We start from the raw sequence: 18,258 nt of genomic DNA, 5'->3' as shown, positions 1-18,258 counted from the left end.
TTCGCACTATTCATTTGCGAGAGCATTTCTTAAATACCGCACCCATTTATAATTTGTTTCATCCTTGACCGCTTTTTTCGAAAGGGCCACGGTGGGAGGGGCTTTTACAAAATTCATTTGCCTCCTGTGAGGATCGAACTCACGACCTCTGGTTTACTAGACCAGCGCTCTGCCACTGAGCTAAGGAGGCGCCTCCTAGCGCGCTTTTCGGGTACTTTGTTCTTATGGACTAGTGAATCGGAGATCTTCAGCTGGAAACGCACCGCATTAGCGACCATTATTTGCATTTAGCTACCACAGCTGCTGCTTTCCTACACATCTCACACGATATCGATGTACACCTAAAATTCCAAAACAACACATTTATTTCATTTCAGAGTTACTTTCAGCTTCAAATACCATTCCTCTGATATTCATAAGAAGCTAGGCATCGTCGTAACCCGTTACGTTCATTACGCAAGGCTCACGAGAGGGGCGCAGGTTGCATCCGCGTAGACACAAAATTTTGCGCCGCCCAGCGTGGGGCTCGAACCCACGACCCTGAGATTAAGAGTCTCATGCTCTACCGACTGAGCTAGCCGGGCTCCACACAATGCTTTACGAGCCATACAATACTGATGGGACCTGCGACCATCTATGGAAGATCCTTTTGACTACAGCTTATTTCCTGCTGCCACAAATGAGCTACAATCCTATTCAATGAAAAATTGTCTCCGAAAGGCATCAAATCTGCTTCAAATGATACGTGGCTATCAGCACCATTATTCAACACACATGCTCGACTGTGCGCAGACGCCTGTGGCGTAGCTCTTGGGCCCTGCCATTATTCAACACACATGCTCGACTGTGCGCAGACGCCTGTGGCGTAGCTCTTGGGCCCTGAATCAGACGCAGTAGTTCCAACAAAAACTCTCCTGAACGGCACTGTGCCGAAAATTTCGCTACAGATCACCCTTGTCTTGCTTGAGCTTCAGGTAGACGCCGGTTTGCAGCCAGGAAGCGGACAGCAGCAACTTTCAACTAGTTTTGTAGTACTCAAACAACACAGTAAAACAGCATGCATCTTTTGCAGAACTGGAAAAACTCGACCGTGACAGGATTCGAACCTGCAATCTTCGGATCCGAAGTCCGACGCCTTATCCATTAGGCCACACGGTCACTGGCGCAATACGCTTCCCCAAACACACCTCATTATCGCCATTTGTGCACTTCCCGGAATGAATTTACCATCTTTGACGCAATTCTCCAATTTCAGTACTAAAAATGCGACGCTACTTCTTGCTGTGTCCCATCGCAAGTTACATTCAAGCCCTTATGACGCTCATCAAACAAGAGCTTGCAAATCAGCTTCAATCGCTTAGTGCCATCTCAGTCGGTTGTAGAACGTACCTCACCCTATGAGATACAATGGCGAGTTGCCGCTATTACCAAAGCGGCGGCGGCGCCGACGACGACGACGACGACGACGACAACCGCGAGGGTCTCTATCAGGGGTAGAAAATACATCACAAGAACTAAGTATTTCACGTCGGCATTCTCCGGAGACTCCCAAAAGCAGCAGTTTCTGGTGCCTACTTTAATAGCACCATTCGCACTATTCATTTGCGAGAGCATTTCTTAAATACCGCACCCATTTATAATTTGTTTCATCCTTGACCGCTTTTTTCGAAAGGGCCACGGTGGGAGGGGCTTTTACAAAATTCATTTGCCTCCTGTGAGGATCGAACTCACGACCTCTGGTTTACTAGACCAGCGCTCTGCCACTGAGCTAAGGAGGCGCCTCCTAGCGCGCTTTTCGGGCACTTTGTTCTTATGGACTAGTGAATCGGAGATCTTCAGCTGGAAACGCACCGCATTAGCGACCATTATTTGCATTTAGCTACCACAGCTGCTGCTTTCCTACACATCTCACACGATATCGATGTACACCTAAAATTCCAAAACAACACATTTATTTCATTTCAGAGTTACTTTCAGCTTCAAATACCATTCCTCTGATATTCATAAGAAGCTAGGCATCGTCGTAACCCGTTACGTTCATTACGCAAGGCTCACGAGAGGGGCGCAGGTTGCATCCGCGTAGACACAAAATTTTGCGCCGCCCAGCGTGGGGCTCGAACCCACGACCCTGAGATTAAGAGTCTCATGCTCTACCGACTGAGCTAGCCGGGCTCCACACAATGCTTTACGAGCCATACAATACTGATGGGACCTGCGACCATCTATGGAAGATCCTTTTGACTACAGCTTATTTCCTGCTGCCACAAATGAGCTACAATCCTATTCAATGAAAAATTGTCTCCGAAAGGCATCAAATCTGCTTCAAATGATACGTGGCTATCAGCACCATTATTCAACACACATGCTCGACTGTGCGCAGACGCCTGTGGCGTAGCTCTTGGGCCCTGAATCAGACGCAGTAGTTCCAACAAAAACTCTCCTGAACGGCACTGTGCCGAAAATTTCGCTACAGATCACCCTTGTCTTGCTTGAGCTTCAGGTAGACGCCGGTTTGCAGCCAGGAAGCGGACAGCAGCAACTTTCAACTAGTTTTGTAGTACTCAAACAACACAGTAAAACAGCATGCATCTTTTGCAGAACTGGAAAAACTCGACCGTGACAGGATTCGAACCTGCAATCTTCGGATCCGAAGTCCGACGCCTTATCCATTAGGCCACACGGTCACTGGCGCAATACGCTTCCCCAAACACACCTCATTATCGCCATTTGTGCACTTCCCGGAATGAATTTACCATCTTTGACGCAATTCTCCAATTTCAGTACTAAAAATGCGACGCTACTTCTTGCTGTGTCCCATCGCAAGTTACATTCAAGCCCTTATGACGCTCATCAAACAAGAGCTTGCAAATCAGCTTCAATCGCTTAGTGCCATCTCAGTCGGTTGTAGAACGTACCTCACCCTATGAGATACAATGGCGAGTTGCCGCTATTACCAAAGCGGCGGCGGCGCCGACGACGACGACGACGACGACGACGACGACGACGACAACCGCGAGGGTCTCTATCAGGGGTAGAAATACATCACAAGAACTAAGTATTTCACGTCGGCATTCTCCGGAGACTCCCAAAAGCAGCAGTTTCTGGTGCCTACTTTAATAGCACCATTCGCACTATTCATTTGCGAGAGCATTTCTTAAATACCGCACCCATTTATAATTTGTTTCATCCTTGACCGCTTTTTTCGAAAGGGCCACGGTGGGAGGGGCTTTTACAAAATTCATTTGCCTCCTGTGAGGATCGAACTCACGACCTCTGGTTTACTAGACCAGCGCTCTGCCACTGAGCTAAGGAGGCGCCTCCTAGCGCGCTTTTCGGGTACTTTGTTCTTATGGACTAGTGAATCGGAGATCTTCAGCTGGAAACGCACCGCATTAGCGACCATTATTTGCATTTAGCTACCACAGCTGCTGCTTTCCTACACATCTCACACGATATCGATGTACACCTAAAATTCCAAAACAACACATTTATTTCATTTCAGAGTTACTTTCAGCTTCAAATACCATTCCTCTGATATTCATAAGAAGCTAGGCATCGTCGTAACCCGTTACGTTCATTACGCAAGGCTCACGAGAGGGGCGCAGGTTGCATCCGCGTAGACACAAAATTTTGCGCTGCCCAGCGTGGGGCTCGAACCCACGACCCTGAGATTAAGAGTCTCATGCTCTACCGACTGAGCTAGCCGGGCTCCACACAATGCTTTACGAGCCATACAATACTGATGGGACCTGCGACCATCTATGGAAGATCCTTTTGACTACAGCTTATTTCCTGCTGCCACAAATGAGCTACAATCCTATTCAATGAAAAATTGTCTCCGAAAGGCATCAAATCTGCTTCAAATGATACGTGGCTATCAGCACCATTATTCAACACACATGCTCGACTGTGCGCAGACGCCTGTGGCGTAGCTCTTGGGCCCTGCCATTATTCAACACACATGCTCGACTGTGCGCAGACGCCTGTGGCGTAGCTCTTGGGCCCTGAATCAGACGCAGTAGTTCCAACAAAAACTCTCCTGAACGGCACTGTGCCGAAAATTTCGCTACAGATCACCCTTGTCTTGCTTGAGCTTCAGGTAGACGCCGGTTTGCAGCCAGGAAGCGGACAGCAGCAACTTTCAACTAGTTTTGTAGTACTCAAACAACACAGTAAAACAGCATGCATCTTTTGCAGAACTGGAAAAACTCGACCGTGACAGGATTCGAACCTGCAATCTTCGGATCCGAAGTCCGACGCCTTATCCATTAGGCCACACGGTCACTGGCGCAATACGCTTCCCCAAACACACCTCATTATCGCCATTTGTGCACTTCCCGGAATGAATTTACCATCTTTGACGCAATTCTCCAATTTCAGTACTAAAAATGCGACGCTACTTCTTGCTGTGTCCCATCGCAAGTTACATTCAAGCCCTTATGACGCTCATCAAACAAGAGCTTGCAAATCAGCTTCAATCGCTTAGTGCCATCTCAGTCGGTTGTAGAACGTACCTCACCCTATGAGATACAATGGCGAGTTGCCGCTATTACCAAAGCGGCGGCGGCGCCGACGACGACGACGACGACGACGACAACCGCGAGGGTCTCTATCAGGGGTAGAAAATACATCACAAGAACTAAGTATTTCACGTCGGCATTCTCCGGAGACTCCCAAAAGCAGCAGTTTCTGGTGCCTACTTTAATAGCACCATTCGCACTATTCATTTGCGAGAGCATTTCTTAAATACCGCACCCATTTATAATTTGTTTCATCCTTGACCGCTTTTTTCGAAAGGGCCACGGTGGGAGGGGCTTTTACAAAATTCATTTGCCTCCTGTGAGGATCGAACTCACGACCTCTGGTTTACTAGACCAGCGCTCTGCCACTGAGCTAAGGAGGCGCCTCCTAGCGCGCTTTTCGGGCACTTTGTTCTTATGGACTAGTGAATCGGAGATCTTCAGCTGGAAACGCACCGCATTAGCGACCATTATTTGCATTTAGCTACCACAGCTGCTGCTTTCCTACACATCTCACACGATATCGATGTACACCTAAAATTCCAAAACAACACATTTATTTCATTTCAGAGTTACTTTCAGCTTCAAATACCATTCCTCTGATATTCATAAGAAGCTAGGCATCGTCGTAACCCGTTACGTTCATTACGCAAGGCTCACGAGAGGGGCGCAGGTTGCATCCGCGTAGACACAAAATTTTGCGCCGCCCAGCGTGGGGCTCGAACCCACGACCCTGAGATTAAGAGTCTCATGCTCTACCGACTGAGCTAGCCGGGCTCCACACAATGCTTTACGAGCCATACAATACTGATGGGACCTGCGACCATCTATGGAAGATCCTTTTGACTACAGCTTATTTCCTGCTGCCACAAATGAGCTACAATCCTATTCAATGAAAAATTGTCTCCGAAAGGCATCAAATCTGCTTCAAATGATACGTGGCTATCAGCACCATTATTCAACACACATGCTCGACTGTGCGCAGACGCCTGTGGCGTAGCTCTTGGGCCCTGAATCAGACGCAGTAGTTCCAACAAAAACTCTCCTGAACGGCACTGTGCCGAAAATTTCGCTACAGATCACCCTTGTCTTGCTTGAGCTTCAGGTAGACGCCGGTTTGCAGCCAGGAAGCGGACAGCAGCAACTTTCAACTAGTTTTGTAGTACTCAAACAACACAGTAAAACAGCATGCATCTTTTGCAGAACTGGAAAAACTCGACCGTGACAGGATTCGAACCTGCAATCTTCGGATCCGAAGTCCGACGCCTTATCCATTAGGCCACACGGTCACTGGCGCAATACGCTTCCCCAAACACACCTCATTATCGCCATTTGTGCACTTCCCGGAATGAATTTACCATCTTTGACGCAATTCTCCAATTTCAGTACTAAAAATGCGACGCTACTTCTTGCTGTGTCCCATCGCAAGTTACATTCAAGCCCTTATGACGCTCATCAAACAAGAGCTTGCAAATCAGCTTCAATCGCTTAGTGCCATCTCAGTCGGTTGTAGAACGTACCTCACCCTATGAGATACAATGGCGAGTTGCCGCTATTACCAAAGCGGCGGCGGCGCCGACGACGACGACGACGACGACGACAACCGCGAGGGTCTCTATCAGGGGTAGAAAATACATCACAAGAACTAAGTATTTCACGTCGGCATTCTCCGGAGACTCCCAAAAGCAGCAGTTTCTGGTGCCTACTTTAATAGCACCATTCGCACTATTCATTTGCGAGAGCATTTCTTAAATACCGCACCCATTTATAATTTGTTTCATCCTTGACCGCTTTTTTCGAAAGGGCCACGGTGGGAGGGGCTTTTACAAAATTCATTTGCCTCCTGTGAGGATCGAACTCACGACCTCTGGTTTACTAGACCAGCGCTCTGCCACTGAGCTAAGGAGGCGCCTCCTAGCGCGCTTTTCGGGCACTTTGTTCTTATGGACTAGTGAATCGGAGATCTTCAGCTGGAAACGCACCGCATTAGCGACCATTATTTGCATTTAGCTACCACAGCTGCTGCTTTCCTACACATCTCACACGATATCGATGTACACCTAAAATTCCAAAACAACACATTTATTTCATTTCAGAGTTACTTTCAGCTTCAAATACCATTCCTCTGATATTCATAAGAAGCTAGGCATCGTCGTAACCCGTTACGTTCATTACGCAAGGCTCACGAGAGGGGCGCAGGTTGCATCCGCGTAGACACAAAATTTTGCGCCGCCCAGCGTGGGGCTCGAACCCACGACCCTGAGATTAAGAGTCTCATGCTCTACCGACTGAGCTAGCCGGGCTCCACACAATGCTTTACGAGCCATACAATACTGATGGGACCTGCGACCATCTATGGAAGATCCTTTTGACTACAGCTTATTTCCTGCTGCCACAAATGAGCTACAATCCTATTCAATGAAAAATTGTCTCCGAAAGGCATCAAATCTGCTTCAAATGATACGTGGCTATCAGCACCATTATTCAACACACATGCTCGACTGTGCGCAGACGCCTGTGGCGTAGCTCTTGGGCCCTGAATCAGACGCAGTAGTTCCAACAAAAACTCTCCTGAACGGCACTGTGCCGAAAATTTCGCTACAGATCACCCTTGTCTTGCTTGAGCTTCAGGTAGACGCCGGTTTGCAGCCAGGAAGCGGACAGCAGCAACTTTCAACTAGTTTTGTAGTACTCAAACAACACAGTAAAACAGCATGCATCTTTTGCAGAACTGGAAAAACTCGACCGTGACAGGATTCGAACCTGCAATCTTCGGATCCGAAGTCCGACGCCTTATCCATTAGGCCACACGGTCACTGGCGCAATACGCTTCCCCAAACACACCTCATTATCGCCATTTGTGCACTTCCCGGAATGAATTTACCATCTTTGACGCAATTCTCCAATTTCAGTACTAAAAATGCGACGCTACTTCTTGCTGTGTCCCATCGCAAGTTACATTCAAGCCCTTATGACGCTCATCAAACAAGAGCTTGCAAATCAGCTTCAATCGCTTAGTGCCATCTCAGTCGGTTGTAGAACGTACCTCACCCTATGAGATACAATGGCGAGTTGCCGCTATTACCAAAGCGGCGGCGGCGCCGACGACGACGACGACGACGACGACGACGACGACGACGACGACAACCGCGAGGGTCTCTATCAGGGGTAGAAATACATCACAAGAACTAAGTATTTCACGTCGGCATTCTCCGGAGACTCCCAAAAGCAGCAGTTTCTGGTGCCTACTTTAATAGCACCATTCGCACTATTCATTTGCGAGAGCATTTCTTAAATACCGCACCCATTTATAATTTGTTTCATCCTTGACCGCTTTTTTCGAAAGGGCCACGGTGGGAGGGGCTTTTACAAAATTCATTTGCCTCCTGTGAGGATCGAACTCACGACCTCTGGTTTACTAGACCAGCGCTCTGCCACTGAGCTAAGGAGGCGCCTCCTAGCGCGCTTTTCGGGTACTTTGTTCTTATGGACTAGTGAATCGGAGATCTTCAGCTGGAAACGCACCGCATTAGCGACCATTATTTGCATTTAGCTACCACAGCTGCTGCTTTCCTACACATCTCACACGATATCGATGTACACCTAAAATTCCAAAACAACACATTTATTTCATTTCAGAGTTACTTTCAGCTTCAAATACCATTCCTCTGATATTCATAAGAAGCTAGGCATCGTCGTAACCCGTTACGTTCATTACGCAAGGCTCACGAGAGGGGCGCAGGTTGCATCCGCGTAGACACAAAATTTTGCGCCGCCCAGCGTGGGGCTCGAACCCACGACCCTGAGATTAAGAGTCTCATGCTCTACCGACTGAGCTAGCCGGGCTCCACACAATGCTTTACGAGCCATACAATACTGATGGGACCTGCGACCATCTATGGAAGATCCTTTTGACTACAGCTTATTTCCTGCTGCCACAAATGAGCTACAATCCTATTCAATGAAAAATTGTCTCCGAAAGGCATCAAATCTGCTTCAAATGATACGTGGCTATCAGCACCATTATTCAACACACATGCTCGACTGTGCGCAGACGCCTGTGGCGTAGCTCTTGGGCCCTGAATCAGACGCAGTAGTTCCAACAAAAACTCTCCTGAACGGCACTGTGCCGAAAATTTCGCTACAGATCACCCTTGTCTTGCTTGAGCTTCAGGTAGACGCCGGTTTGCAGCCAGGAAGCGGACAGCAGCAACTTTCAACTAGTTTTGTAGTACTCAAACAACACAGTAAAACAGCATGCATCTTTTGCAGAACTGGAAAAACTCGACCGTGACAGGATTCGAACCTGCAATCTTCGGATCCGAAGTCCGACGCCTTATCCATTAGGCCACACGGTCACTGGCGCAATACGCTTCCCCAAACACACCTCATTATCGCCATTTGTGCACTTCCCGGAATGAATTTACCATCTTTGACGCAATTCTCCAATTTCAGTACTAAAAATGCGACGCTACTTCTTGCTGTGTCCCATCGCAAGTTACATTCAAGCCCTTATGACGCTCATCAAACAAGAGCTTGCAAATCAGCTTCAATCGCTTAGTGCCATCTCAGTCGGTTGTAGAACGTACCTCACCCTATGAGATACAATGGCGAGTTGCCGCTATTACCAAAGCGGCGGCGGCGCCGACGACGACGACGACGACGACGACGACGACGACGACGACGACGACGACAACCGCGAGGGTCTCTATCAGGGGTAGAAAATACATCACAAGAACTAAGTATTTCACGTCGGCATTCTCCGGAGACTCCCAAAAGCAGCAGTTTCTGGTGCCTACTTTAATAGCACCATTCGCACTATTCATTTGCGAGAGCATTTCTTAAATACCGCACCCATTTATAATTTGTTTCATCCTTGACCGCTTTTTTCGAAAGGGCCACGGTGGGAGGGGCTTTTACAAAATTCATTTGCCTCCTGTGAGGATCGAACTCACGACCTCTGGTTTACTAGACCAGCGCTCTGCCACTGAGCTAAGGAGGCGCCTCCTAGCGCGCTTTTCGGGTACTTTGTTCTTATGGACTAGTGAATCGGAGATCTTCAGCTGGAAACGCACCGCATTAGCGACCATTATTTGCATTTAGCTACCACAGCTGCTGCTTTCCTACACATCTCACACGATATCGATGTACACCTAAAATTCCAAAACAACACATTTATTTCATTTCAGAGTTACTTTCAGCTTCAAATACCATTCCTCTGATATTCATAAGAAGCTAGGCATCGTCGTAACCCGTTACGTTCATTACGCAAGGCTCACGAGAGGGGCGCAGGTTGCATCCGCGTAGACACAAAATTTTGCGCCGCCCAGCGTGGGGCTCGAACCCACGACCCTGAGATTAAGAGTCTCATGCTCTACCGACTGAGCTAGCCGGGCTCCACACAATGCTTTACGAGCCATACAATACTGATGGGACCTGCGACCATCTATGGAAGATCCTTTTGACTACAGCTTATTTCCTGCTGCCACAAATGAGCTACAATCCTATTCAATGAAAAATTGTCTCCGAAAGGCATCAAATCTGCTTCAAATGATACGTGGCTATCAGCACCATTATTCAACACACATGCTCGACTGTGCGCAGACGCCTGTGGCGTAGCTCTTGGGCCCTGAATCAGACGCAGTAGTTCCAACAAAAACTCTCCTGAACGGCACTGTGCCGAAAATTTCGCTACAGATCACCCTTGTCTTGCTTGAGCTTCAGGTAGACGCCGGTTTGCAGCCAGGAAGCGGACAGCAGCAACTTTCAACTAGTTTTGTAGTACTCAAACAACACAGTAAAACAGCATGCATCTTTTGCAGAACTGGAAAAACTCGACCGTGACAGGATTCGAACCTGCAATCTTCGGATCCGAAGTCCGACGCCTTATCCATTAGGCCACACGGTCACTGGCGCAATACGCTTCCCCAAACACACCTCATTATCGCCATTTGTGCACTTCCCGGAATGAATTTACCATCTTTGACGCAATTCTCCAATTTCAGTACTAAAAATGCGACGCTACTTCTTGCTGTGTCCCATCGCAAGTTACATTCAAGCCCTTATGACGCTCATCAAACAAGAGCTTGCAAATCAGCTTCAATCGCTTAGTGCCATCTCAGTCGGTTGTAGAACGTACCTCACCCTATGAGATACAATGGCGAGTTGCCGCTATTACCAAAGCGGCGGCGGCGCCGACGACGACGACGACGACGACGACGACGACAACCGCGAGGGTCTCTATCAGGGGTAGAAAATACATCACAAGAACTAAGTATTTCACGTCGGCATTCTCCGGAGACTCCCAAAAGCAGCAGTTTCTGGTGCCTACTTTAATAGCACCATTCGCACTATTCATTTGCGAGAGCATTTCTTAAATACCGCACCCATTTATAATTTGTTTCATCCTTGACCGCTTTTTTCGAAAGGGCCACGGTGGGAGGGGCTTTTACAAAATTCATTTGCCTCCTGTGAGGATCGAACTCACGACCTCTGGTTTACTAGACCAGCGCTCTGCCACTGAGCTAAGGAGGCGCCTCCTAGCGCGCTTTTCGGGTACTTTGTTCTTATGGACTAGTGAATCGGAGATCTTCAGCTGGAAACGCACCGCATTAGCGACCATTATTTGCATTTAGCTACCACAGCTGCTGCTTTCCTACACATCTCACACGATATCGATGTACACCTAAAATTCCAAAACAACACATTTATTTCATTTCAGAGTTACTTTCAGCTTCAAATACCATTCCTCTGATATTCATAAGAAGCTAGGCATCGTCGTAACCCGTTACGTTCATTACGCAAGGCTCACGAGAGGGGCGCAGGTTGCATCCGCGTAGACACAAAATTTTGCGCCGCCCAGCGTGGGGCTCGAACCCACGACCCTGAGATTAAGAGTCTCATGCTCTACCGACTGAGCTAGCCGGGCTCCACACAATGCTTTACGAGCCATACAATACTGATGGGACCTGCGACCATCTATGGAAGATCCTTTTGACTACAGCTTATTTCCTGCTGCCACAAATGAGCTACAATCCTATTCAATGAAAAATTGTCTCCGAAAGGCATCAAATCTGCTTCAAATGATACGTGGCTATCAGCACCATTATTCAACACACATGCTCGACTGTGCGCAGACGCCTGTGGCGTAGCTCTTGGGCCCTGAATCAGACGCAGTAGTTCCAACAAAAACTCTCCTGAACGGCACTGTGCCGAAAATTTCGCTACAGATCACCCTTGTCTTGCTTGAGCTTCAGGTAGACGCCGGTTTGCAGCCAGGAAGCGGACAGCAGCAACTTTCAACTAGTTTTGTAGTACTCAAACAACACAGTAAAACAGCATGCATCTTTTGCAGAACTGGAAAAACTCGACCGTGACAGGATTCGAACCTGCAATCTTCGGATCCGAAGTCCGACGCCTTATCCATTAGGCCACACGGTCACTGGCGCAATACGCTTCCCCAAACACACCTCATTATCGCCATTTGTGCACTTCCCGGAATGAATTTACCATCTTTGACGCAATTCTCCAATTTCAGTACTAAAAATGCGACGCTACTTCTTGCTGTGTCCCATCGCAAGTTACATTCAAGCCCTTATGACGCTCATCAAACAAGAGCTTGCAAATCAGCTTCAATCGCTTAGTGCCATCTCAGTCGGTTGTAGAACGTACCTCACCCTATGAGATACAATGGCGAGTTGCCGCTATTACCAAAGCGGCGGCGGCGCCGACGACGACGACGACGACGACGACGACGACGACGACGACGACAACCGCGAGGGTCTCTATCAGGGGTAGAAAATACATCACAAGAACTAAGTATTTCACGTCGGCATTCTCCGGAGACTCCCAAAAGCAGCAGTTTCTGGTGCCTACTTTAATAGCACCATTCGCACTATTCATTTGCGAGAGCATTTCTTAAATACCGCACCCATTTATAATTTGTTTCATCCTTGACCGCTTTTTTCGAAAGGGCCACGGTGGGAGGGGCTTTTACAAAATTCATTTGCCTCCTGTGAGGATCGAACTCACGACCTCTGGTTTACTAGACCAGCGCTCTGCCACTGAGCTAAGGAGGCGCCTCCTAGCGCGCTTTTCGGGTACTTTGTTCTTATGGACTAGTGAATCGGAGATCTTCAGCTGGAAACGCACCGCATTAGCGACCATTATTTGCATTTAGCTACCACAGCTGCTGCTTTCCTACACATCTCACACGATATCGATGTACACCTAAAATTCCAAAACAACACATTTATTTCATTTCAGAGTTACTTTCAGCTTCAAATACCATTCCTCTGATATTCATAAGAAGCTAGGCATCGTCGTAACCCGTTACGTTCATTACGCAAGGCTCACGAGAGGGGCGCAGGTTGCATCCGCGTAGACACAAAATTTTGCGCCGCCCAGCGTGGGGCTCGAACCCACGACCCTGAGATTAAGAGTCTCATGCTCTACCGACTGAGCTAGCCGGGCTCCACACAATGCTTTACGAGCCATACAATACTGATGGGACCTGCGACCATCTATGGAAGATCCTTTTGACTACAGCTTATTTCCTGCTGCCACAAATGAGCTACAATCCTATTCAATGAAAAATTGTCTCCGAAAGGCATCAAATCTGCTTCAAATGATACGTGGCTATCAGCACCATTATTCAACACACATGCTCGACTGTGCGCAGACGCCTGTGGCGTAGCTCTTGGGCCCTGAATCAGACGCAGTAGTTCCAACAAAAACTCTCCTGAACGGCACTGTGCCGAAAATTTCGCTACAGATCACCCTTGTCTTGCTTGAGCTTCAGGTAGACGCCGGTTTGCAGCCAGGAAGCGGACAGCAGCAACTTTCAACTAGTTTTGTAGTACTCAAACAACACAGTAAAACAGCATGCATCTTTTGCAGAACTGGAAAAACTCGACCGTGACAGGATTCGAACCTGCAATCTTCGGATCCGAAGTCCGACGCCTTATCCATTAGGCCACACGGTCACTGGCGCAATACGCTTCCCCAAACACACCTCATTATCGCCATTTGTGCACTTCCCGGAATGAATTTACCATCTTTGACGCAATTCTCCAATTTCAGTACTAAAAATGCGACGCTACTTCTTGCTGTGTCCCATCGCAAGTTACATTCAAGCCCTTATGACGCTCATCAAACAAGAGCTTGCAAATCAGCTTCAATCGCTTAGTGCCATCTCAGTCGGTTGTAGAACGTACCTCACCCTATGAGATACAATGGCGAGTTGCCGCTATTACCAAAGCGGCGGCGGCGCCGACGACGACGACGACAACCGCGAGGGTCTCTATCAGGGGTAGAAAATACATCACAAGAACTAAGTATTTCACGTCGGCATTCTCCGGAGACTCCCAAAAGCAGCAGTTTCTGGTGCCTACTTTAATAGCACCATTCGCACTATTCATTTGCGAGAGCATTTCTTAAATACCGCACCCATTTATAATTTGTTTCATCCTTGACCGCTTTTTTCGAAAGGGCCACGGTGGGAGGGGCTTTTACAAAATTCATTTGCCTCCTGTGAGGATCGAACTCACGACCTCTGGTTTACTAGACCAGCGCTCTGCCACTGAGCTAAGGAGGCGCCTCCTAGCGCGCTTTTCGGGTACTTTGTTCTTATGGACTAGTGAATCGGAGATCTTCAGCTGGAAACGCACCGCATTAGCGACCATTATTTGCATTTAGCTACCACAGCTGCTGCTTTCCTACACATCTCACACGATATCGATGTACACCTAAAATTCCAAAACAACACATTTATTTCATTTCAGAGTTACTTTCAGCTTCAAATACCATTCCTCTGATATTCATAAGAAGCTAGGCATCGTCGTAACCCGTTACGTTCATTACGCAAGGCTCACGAGAGGGGCGCAGGTTGCATCCGCGTAGACACAAAATTTTGCGCCGCCCAGCGTGGGGCTCGAACCCACGACCCTGAGATTAAGAGTCTCATGCTCTACCGACTGAGCTAGCCGGGCTCCACACAATGCTTTACGAGCCATACAATACTGATGGGACCTGCGACCATCTATGGAAGATCCTTTTGACTACAGCTTATTTCCTGCTGCCACAAATGAGCTACAATCCTATTCAATGAAAAATTGTCTCCGAAAGGCATCAAATCTGCTTCAAATGATACGTGGCTATCAGCACCATTATTCAACACACATGCTCGACTGTGCGCAGACGCCTGTGGCGTAGCTCTTGGGCCCTGAATCAGACGCAGTAGTTCCAACAAAAACTCTCCTGAACGGCACTGTGCCGAAAATTTCGCTACAGATCACCCTTGTCTTGCTTGAGCTTCAGGTAGACGCCGGTTTGCAGCCAGGAAGCGGACAGCAGCAACTTTCAACTAGTTTTGTAGTACTCAAACAACACAGTAAAACAGCATGCATCTTTTGCAGAACTGGAAAAACTCGACCGTGACAGGATTCGAACCTGCAATCTTCGGATCCGAAGTCCGACGCCTTATCCATTAGGCCACACGGTCACTGGCGCAATACGCTTCCCCAAACACACCTCATTATCGCCATTTGTGCACTTCCCGGAATGAATTTACCATCTTTGACGCAATTCTCCAATTTCAGTACTAAAAATGCGACGCTACTTCTTGCTGTGTCCCATCGCAAGTTACATTCAAGCCCTTATGACGCTCATCAAACAAGAGCTTGCAAATCAGCTTCAATCGCTTAGTGCCATCTCAGTCGGTTGTAGAACGTACCTCACCCTATGAGATACAATGGCGAGTTGCCGCTATTACCAAAGCGGCGGCGGCGCCGACGACGACGACGACGACGACGACGACGACGACGACGACGACAACCGCGAGGGTCTCTATCAGGGGTAGAAATACATCACAAGAACTAAGTATTTCACGTCGGCATTCTCCGGAGACTCCCAAAAGCAGCAGTTTCTGGTGCCTACTTTAATAGCACCATTCGCACTATTCATTTGCGAGAGCATTTCTTAAATACCGCACCCATTTATAATTTGTTTCATCCTTGACCGCTTTTTTCGAAAGGGCCACGGTGGGAGGGGCTTTTACAAAATTCATTTGCCTCCTGTGAGGATCGAACTCACGACCTCTGGTTTACTAGACCAGCGCTCTGCCACTGAGCTAAGGAGGCGCCTCCTAGCGCGCTTTTCGGGTACTTTGTTCTTATGGACTAGTGAATCGGAGATCTTCAGCTGGAAACGCACCGCATTAGCGACCATTATTTGCATTTAGCTACCACAGCTGCTGCTTTCCTACACATCTCACACGATATCGATGTACACCTAAAATTCCAAAACAACACATTTATTTCATTTCAGAGTTACTTTCAGCTTCAAATACCATTCCTCTGATATTCATAAGAAGCTAGGCATCGTCGTAACCCGTTACGTTCATTACGCAAGGCTCACGAGAGGGGCGCAGGTTGCATCCGCGTAGACACAAAATTTTGCGCCGCCCAGCGTGGGGCTCGAACCCACGACCCTGAGATTAAGAGTCTCATGCTCTACCGACTGAGCTAGCCGGGCTCCACACAATGCTTTACGAGCCATACAATACTGATGGGACCTGCGACCATCTATGGAAGATCCTTTTGACTACAGCTTATTTCCTGCTGCCACAAATGAGCTACAATCCTATTCAATGAAAAATTGTCTCCGAAAGGCATCAAATCTGCTTCAAATGATACGTGGCTATCAGCACCATTATTCAACACACATGCTCGACTGTGCGCAGACGCCTGTGGCGTAGCTCTTGGGCCCTGAATCAGACGCAGTAGTTCCAACAAAAACTCTCCTGAACGGCACTGTGCCGAAAATTTCGCTACAGATCACCCTTGTCTTGCTTGAGCTTCAGGTAGACGCCGGTTTGCAGCCAGGAAGCGGACAGCAGCAACTTTCAACTAGTTTTGTAGTACTCAAACAACACAGTAAAACAGCATGCATCTTTTGCAGAACTGGAAAAACTCGACCGTGACAGGATTCGAACCTGCAATCTTCGGATCCGAAGTCCGACGCCTTATCCATTAGGCCACACGGTCACTGGCGCAATACGCTTCCCCAAACACACCTCATTATCGCCATTTGTGCACTTCCCGGAATGAATTTACCATCTTTGACGCAATTCTCCAATTTCAGTACTAAAAATGCGACGCTACTTCTTGCTGTGTCCCATCGCAAGTTACATTCAAGCCCTTATGACGCTCATCAAACAAGAGCTTGCAAATCAGCTTCAATCGCTTAGTGCCATCTCAGTCGGTTGTAGAACGTACCTCACCCTATGAGATACAATGGCGAGTTGCCGCTATTACCAAAGCGGCGGCGGCGCCGACGACGACGACAACCGCGAGGGTCTCTATCAGGGGTAGAAAATACATCACAAGAACTAAGTATTTCACGTCGGCATTCTCCGGAGACTCCCAAAAGCAGCAGTTTCTGGTGCCTACTTTAATAGCACCATTCGCACTATTCATTTGCGAGAGCATTTCTTAAATACCGCACCCATTTATAATTTGTTTCATCCTTGACCGCTTTTTTCGAAAGGGCCACGGTGGGAGGGGCTTTTACAAAATTCATTTGCCTCCTGTGAGGATCGAACTCACGACCTCTGGTTTACTAGACCAGCGCTCTGCCACTGAGCTAAGGAGGCGCCTCCTAGCGCGCTTTTCGGGCACTTTGTTCTTATGGACTAGTGAATCGGAGATCTTCAGCTGGAAACGCACCGCATTAGCGACCATTATTTGCATTTAGCTACCACAGCTGCTGCTTTCCTACACATCTCACACGATATCGATGTACACCTAAAATTCCAAAACAACACATTTATTTCATTTCAGAGTTACTTTCAGCTTCAAATACCATTCCTCTGATATTCATAAGAAGCTAGGCATCGTCGTAACCCGTTACGTTCATTACGCAAGGCTCACGAGAGGGGCGCAGGTTGCATCCGCGTAGACACAAAATTTTGCGCCGCCCAGCGTGGGGCTCGAACCCACGACCCTGAGATTAAGAGTCTCATGCTCTACCGACTGAGCTAGCCGGGCTCCACACAATGCTTTTCGAGCCATACAATACTGATGGGACCTGCGACCATCTATGGAAGATCCTTTTGACTACAGCTTATTTCCTGCTGCCACAAATGAGCTACAATCCTATTCAATGAAAAATTGTCTCCGAAAGGCATCAAATCTGCTTCAAATGATACGTGGCTATCAGCACCATTATTCAACACACATGCTCGACTGTGCGCAGACGCCTGTGGCGTAGCTCTTGGGCCCTGAATCAGACGCAGTAGTTCCAACAAAAACTCTCCTGAACGGCACTGTGCCGAAAATTTCGCTACAGATCACCCTTGTCTTGCTTGAGCTTCAGGTAGACGCCGGTTTGCAGCCAGGAAGCGGACAGCAGCAACTTTCAACTAGTTTTGTAGTACTCAAACAACACAGTAAAACAGCATGCATCTTTTGCAGAACTGGAAAAACTCGACCGTGACAGGATTCGAACCTGCAATCTTCGGATCCGAAGTCCGACGCCTTATCCATTAGGCCACACGGTCACTGGCGCAATACGCTTCCCCAAACACACCTCATTATCGCCATTTGTGCACTTCCCGGAATGAATTTACCATCTTTGACGCAATTCTCCAATTTCAGTACTAAAAATGCGACGCTACTTCTTGCTGTGTCCCATCGCAAGTTACATTCAAGCCCTTATGACGCTCATCAAACAAGAGCTT

The 18,258-nt window shown here is 48.0% G+C and overlaps 36 non-coding genes across 36 annotated transcripts; all 36 read right to left on the bottom strand.

The window, feature by feature from the left end:
- Nucleotides 1–118: 118 nt before the first annotated feature.
- Trnat-agu (transfer RNA threonine (anticodon AGU)) lies at nt 119–190 on the bottom strand. Its single transcript has one exon. It is a non-coding gene; the product is annotated as a tRNA-Thr (tRNA).
- Nucleotides 191–511: 321 nt separating this feature from the next.
- Nucleotides 512–584, bottom strand: Trnak-cuu (transfer RNA lysine (anticodon CUU)). The gene has a single exon. It is a non-coding gene; the product is annotated as a tRNA-Lys (tRNA).
- Nucleotides 585–1,085: 501 nt separating this feature from the next.
- Nucleotides 1,086–1,158, bottom strand: Trnar-ucg (transfer RNA arginine (anticodon UCG)). Its single transcript has one exon. It is a non-coding gene; the product is annotated as a tRNA-Arg (tRNA).
- A 548-nt stretch (nt 1,159–1,706) lies between these two features.
- Nucleotides 1,707–1,778, bottom strand: Trnat-agu (transfer RNA threonine (anticodon AGU)). The gene has a single exon. It is a non-coding gene; the product is annotated as a tRNA-Thr (tRNA).
- Nucleotides 1,779–2,099: 321 nt separating this feature from the next.
- Trnak-cuu (transfer RNA lysine (anticodon CUU)) lies at nt 2,100–2,172 on the bottom strand. Its single transcript has one exon. It is a non-coding gene; the product is annotated as a tRNA-Lys (tRNA).
- Nucleotides 2,173–2,611: 439 nt separating this feature from the next.
- Trnar-ucg (transfer RNA arginine (anticodon UCG)) lies at nt 2,612–2,684 on the bottom strand. The gene has a single exon. It is a non-coding gene; the product is annotated as a tRNA-Arg (tRNA).
- Nucleotides 2,685–3,243: 559 nt separating this feature from the next.
- Nucleotides 3,244–3,315, bottom strand: Trnat-agu (transfer RNA threonine (anticodon AGU)). Its single transcript has one exon. It is a non-coding gene; the product is annotated as a tRNA-Thr (tRNA).
- A 321-nt stretch (nt 3,316–3,636) lies between these two features.
- Nucleotides 3,637–3,709, bottom strand: Trnak-cuu (transfer RNA lysine (anticodon CUU)). Its single transcript has one exon. It is a non-coding gene; the product is annotated as a tRNA-Lys (tRNA).
- Nucleotides 3,710–4,210: 501 nt separating this feature from the next.
- Nucleotides 4,211–4,283, bottom strand: Trnar-ucg (transfer RNA arginine (anticodon UCG)). The gene has a single exon. It is a non-coding gene; the product is annotated as a tRNA-Arg (tRNA).
- Nucleotides 4,284–4,831: 548 nt separating this feature from the next.
- Nucleotides 4,832–4,903, bottom strand: Trnat-agu (transfer RNA threonine (anticodon AGU)). Its single transcript has one exon. It is a non-coding gene; the product is annotated as a tRNA-Thr (tRNA).
- A 321-nt stretch (nt 4,904–5,224) lies between these two features.
- Trnak-cuu (transfer RNA lysine (anticodon CUU)) lies at nt 5,225–5,297 on the bottom strand. Its single transcript has one exon. It is a non-coding gene; the product is annotated as a tRNA-Lys (tRNA).
- Nucleotides 5,298–5,736: 439 nt separating this feature from the next.
- Nucleotides 5,737–5,809, bottom strand: Trnar-ucg (transfer RNA arginine (anticodon UCG)). The gene has a single exon. It is a non-coding gene; the product is annotated as a tRNA-Arg (tRNA).
- Nucleotides 5,810–6,357: 548 nt separating this feature from the next.
- Trnat-agu (transfer RNA threonine (anticodon AGU)) lies at nt 6,358–6,429 on the bottom strand. The gene has a single exon. It is a non-coding gene; the product is annotated as a tRNA-Thr (tRNA).
- Nucleotides 6,430–6,750: 321 nt separating this feature from the next.
- Nucleotides 6,751–6,823, bottom strand: Trnak-cuu (transfer RNA lysine (anticodon CUU)). The gene has a single exon. It is a non-coding gene; the product is annotated as a tRNA-Lys (tRNA).
- A 439-nt stretch (nt 6,824–7,262) lies between these two features.
- Trnar-ucg (transfer RNA arginine (anticodon UCG)) lies at nt 7,263–7,335 on the bottom strand. Its single transcript has one exon. It is a non-coding gene; the product is annotated as a tRNA-Arg (tRNA).
- Nucleotides 7,336–7,900: 565 nt separating this feature from the next.
- Trnat-agu (transfer RNA threonine (anticodon AGU)) lies at nt 7,901–7,972 on the bottom strand. Its single transcript has one exon. It is a non-coding gene; the product is annotated as a tRNA-Thr (tRNA).
- A 321-nt stretch (nt 7,973–8,293) lies between these two features.
- On the bottom strand, nt 8,294–8,366 carry Trnak-cuu (transfer RNA lysine (anticodon CUU)). Its single transcript has one exon. It is a non-coding gene; the product is annotated as a tRNA-Lys (tRNA).
- Nucleotides 8,367–8,805: 439 nt separating this feature from the next.
- Trnar-ucg (transfer RNA arginine (anticodon UCG)) lies at nt 8,806–8,878 on the bottom strand. Its single transcript has one exon. It is a non-coding gene; the product is annotated as a tRNA-Arg (tRNA).
- A 572-nt stretch (nt 8,879–9,450) lies between these two features.
- Trnat-agu (transfer RNA threonine (anticodon AGU)) lies at nt 9,451–9,522 on the bottom strand. The gene has a single exon. It is a non-coding gene; the product is annotated as a tRNA-Thr (tRNA).
- A 321-nt stretch (nt 9,523–9,843) lies between these two features.
- Nucleotides 9,844–9,916, bottom strand: Trnak-cuu (transfer RNA lysine (anticodon CUU)). Its single transcript has one exon. It is a non-coding gene; the product is annotated as a tRNA-Lys (tRNA).
- Nucleotides 9,917–10,355: 439 nt separating this feature from the next.
- Nucleotides 10,356–10,428, bottom strand: Trnar-ucg (transfer RNA arginine (anticodon UCG)). Its single transcript has one exon. It is a non-coding gene; the product is annotated as a tRNA-Arg (tRNA).
- Nucleotides 10,429–10,982: 554 nt separating this feature from the next.
- Trnat-agu (transfer RNA threonine (anticodon AGU)) lies at nt 10,983–11,054 on the bottom strand. Its single transcript has one exon. It is a non-coding gene; the product is annotated as a tRNA-Thr (tRNA).
- A 321-nt stretch (nt 11,055–11,375) lies between these two features.
- Nucleotides 11,376–11,448, bottom strand: Trnak-cuu (transfer RNA lysine (anticodon CUU)). Its single transcript has one exon. It is a non-coding gene; the product is annotated as a tRNA-Lys (tRNA).
- Nucleotides 11,449–11,887: 439 nt separating this feature from the next.
- Trnar-ucg (transfer RNA arginine (anticodon UCG)) lies at nt 11,888–11,960 on the bottom strand. The gene has a single exon. It is a non-coding gene; the product is annotated as a tRNA-Arg (tRNA).
- A 566-nt stretch (nt 11,961–12,526) lies between these two features.
- Trnat-agu (transfer RNA threonine (anticodon AGU)) lies at nt 12,527–12,598 on the bottom strand. Its single transcript has one exon. It is a non-coding gene; the product is annotated as a tRNA-Thr (tRNA).
- Nucleotides 12,599–12,919: 321 nt separating this feature from the next.
- Trnak-cuu (transfer RNA lysine (anticodon CUU)) lies at nt 12,920–12,992 on the bottom strand. The gene has a single exon. It is a non-coding gene; the product is annotated as a tRNA-Lys (tRNA).
- A 439-nt stretch (nt 12,993–13,431) lies between these two features.
- Nucleotides 13,432–13,504, bottom strand: Trnar-ucg (transfer RNA arginine (anticodon UCG)). The gene has a single exon. It is a non-coding gene; the product is annotated as a tRNA-Arg (tRNA).
- A 539-nt stretch (nt 13,505–14,043) lies between these two features.
- On the bottom strand, nt 14,044–14,115 carry Trnat-agu (transfer RNA threonine (anticodon AGU)). The gene has a single exon. It is a non-coding gene; the product is annotated as a tRNA-Thr (tRNA).
- A 321-nt stretch (nt 14,116–14,436) lies between these two features.
- Nucleotides 14,437–14,509, bottom strand: Trnak-cuu (transfer RNA lysine (anticodon CUU)). Its single transcript has one exon. It is a non-coding gene; the product is annotated as a tRNA-Lys (tRNA).
- Nucleotides 14,510–14,948: 439 nt separating this feature from the next.
- Nucleotides 14,949–15,021, bottom strand: Trnar-ucg (transfer RNA arginine (anticodon UCG)). The gene has a single exon. It is a non-coding gene; the product is annotated as a tRNA-Arg (tRNA).
- A 565-nt stretch (nt 15,022–15,586) lies between these two features.
- Nucleotides 15,587–15,658, bottom strand: Trnat-agu (transfer RNA threonine (anticodon AGU)). The gene has a single exon. It is a non-coding gene; the product is annotated as a tRNA-Thr (tRNA).
- Nucleotides 15,659–15,979: 321 nt separating this feature from the next.
- Nucleotides 15,980–16,052, bottom strand: Trnak-cuu (transfer RNA lysine (anticodon CUU)). The gene has a single exon. It is a non-coding gene; the product is annotated as a tRNA-Lys (tRNA).
- A 439-nt stretch (nt 16,053–16,491) lies between these two features.
- Nucleotides 16,492–16,564, bottom strand: Trnar-ucg (transfer RNA arginine (anticodon UCG)). The gene has a single exon. It is a non-coding gene; the product is annotated as a tRNA-Arg (tRNA).
- Nucleotides 16,565–17,100: 536 nt separating this feature from the next.
- Nucleotides 17,101–17,172, bottom strand: Trnat-agu (transfer RNA threonine (anticodon AGU)). Its single transcript has one exon. It is a non-coding gene; the product is annotated as a tRNA-Thr (tRNA).
- A 321-nt stretch (nt 17,173–17,493) lies between these two features.
- Nucleotides 17,494–17,566, bottom strand: Trnak-cuu (transfer RNA lysine (anticodon CUU)). Its single transcript has one exon. It is a non-coding gene; the product is annotated as a tRNA-Lys (tRNA).
- Nucleotides 17,567–18,005: 439 nt separating this feature from the next.
- On the bottom strand, nt 18,006–18,078 carry Trnar-ucg (transfer RNA arginine (anticodon UCG)). The gene has a single exon. It is a non-coding gene; the product is annotated as a tRNA-Arg (tRNA).
- Between the last annotated feature and the right edge of the window lie 180 nt (nt 18,079–18,258).

This window comes from Schistocerca nitens, chromosome 8, assembly GCF_023898315.1.
Source record: "Schistocerca nitens isolate TAMUIC-IGC-003100 chromosome 8, iqSchNite1.1, whole genome shotgun sequence".
Taxonomy (NCBI): Eukaryota; Metazoa; Arthropoda; class Insecta; order Orthoptera; family Acrididae; genus Schistocerca; species Schistocerca nitens.
The sequence above is the reverse complement of the archived record's forward strand: the minus strand, read 5'-3'. Positions and strand labels throughout refer to the sequence as shown.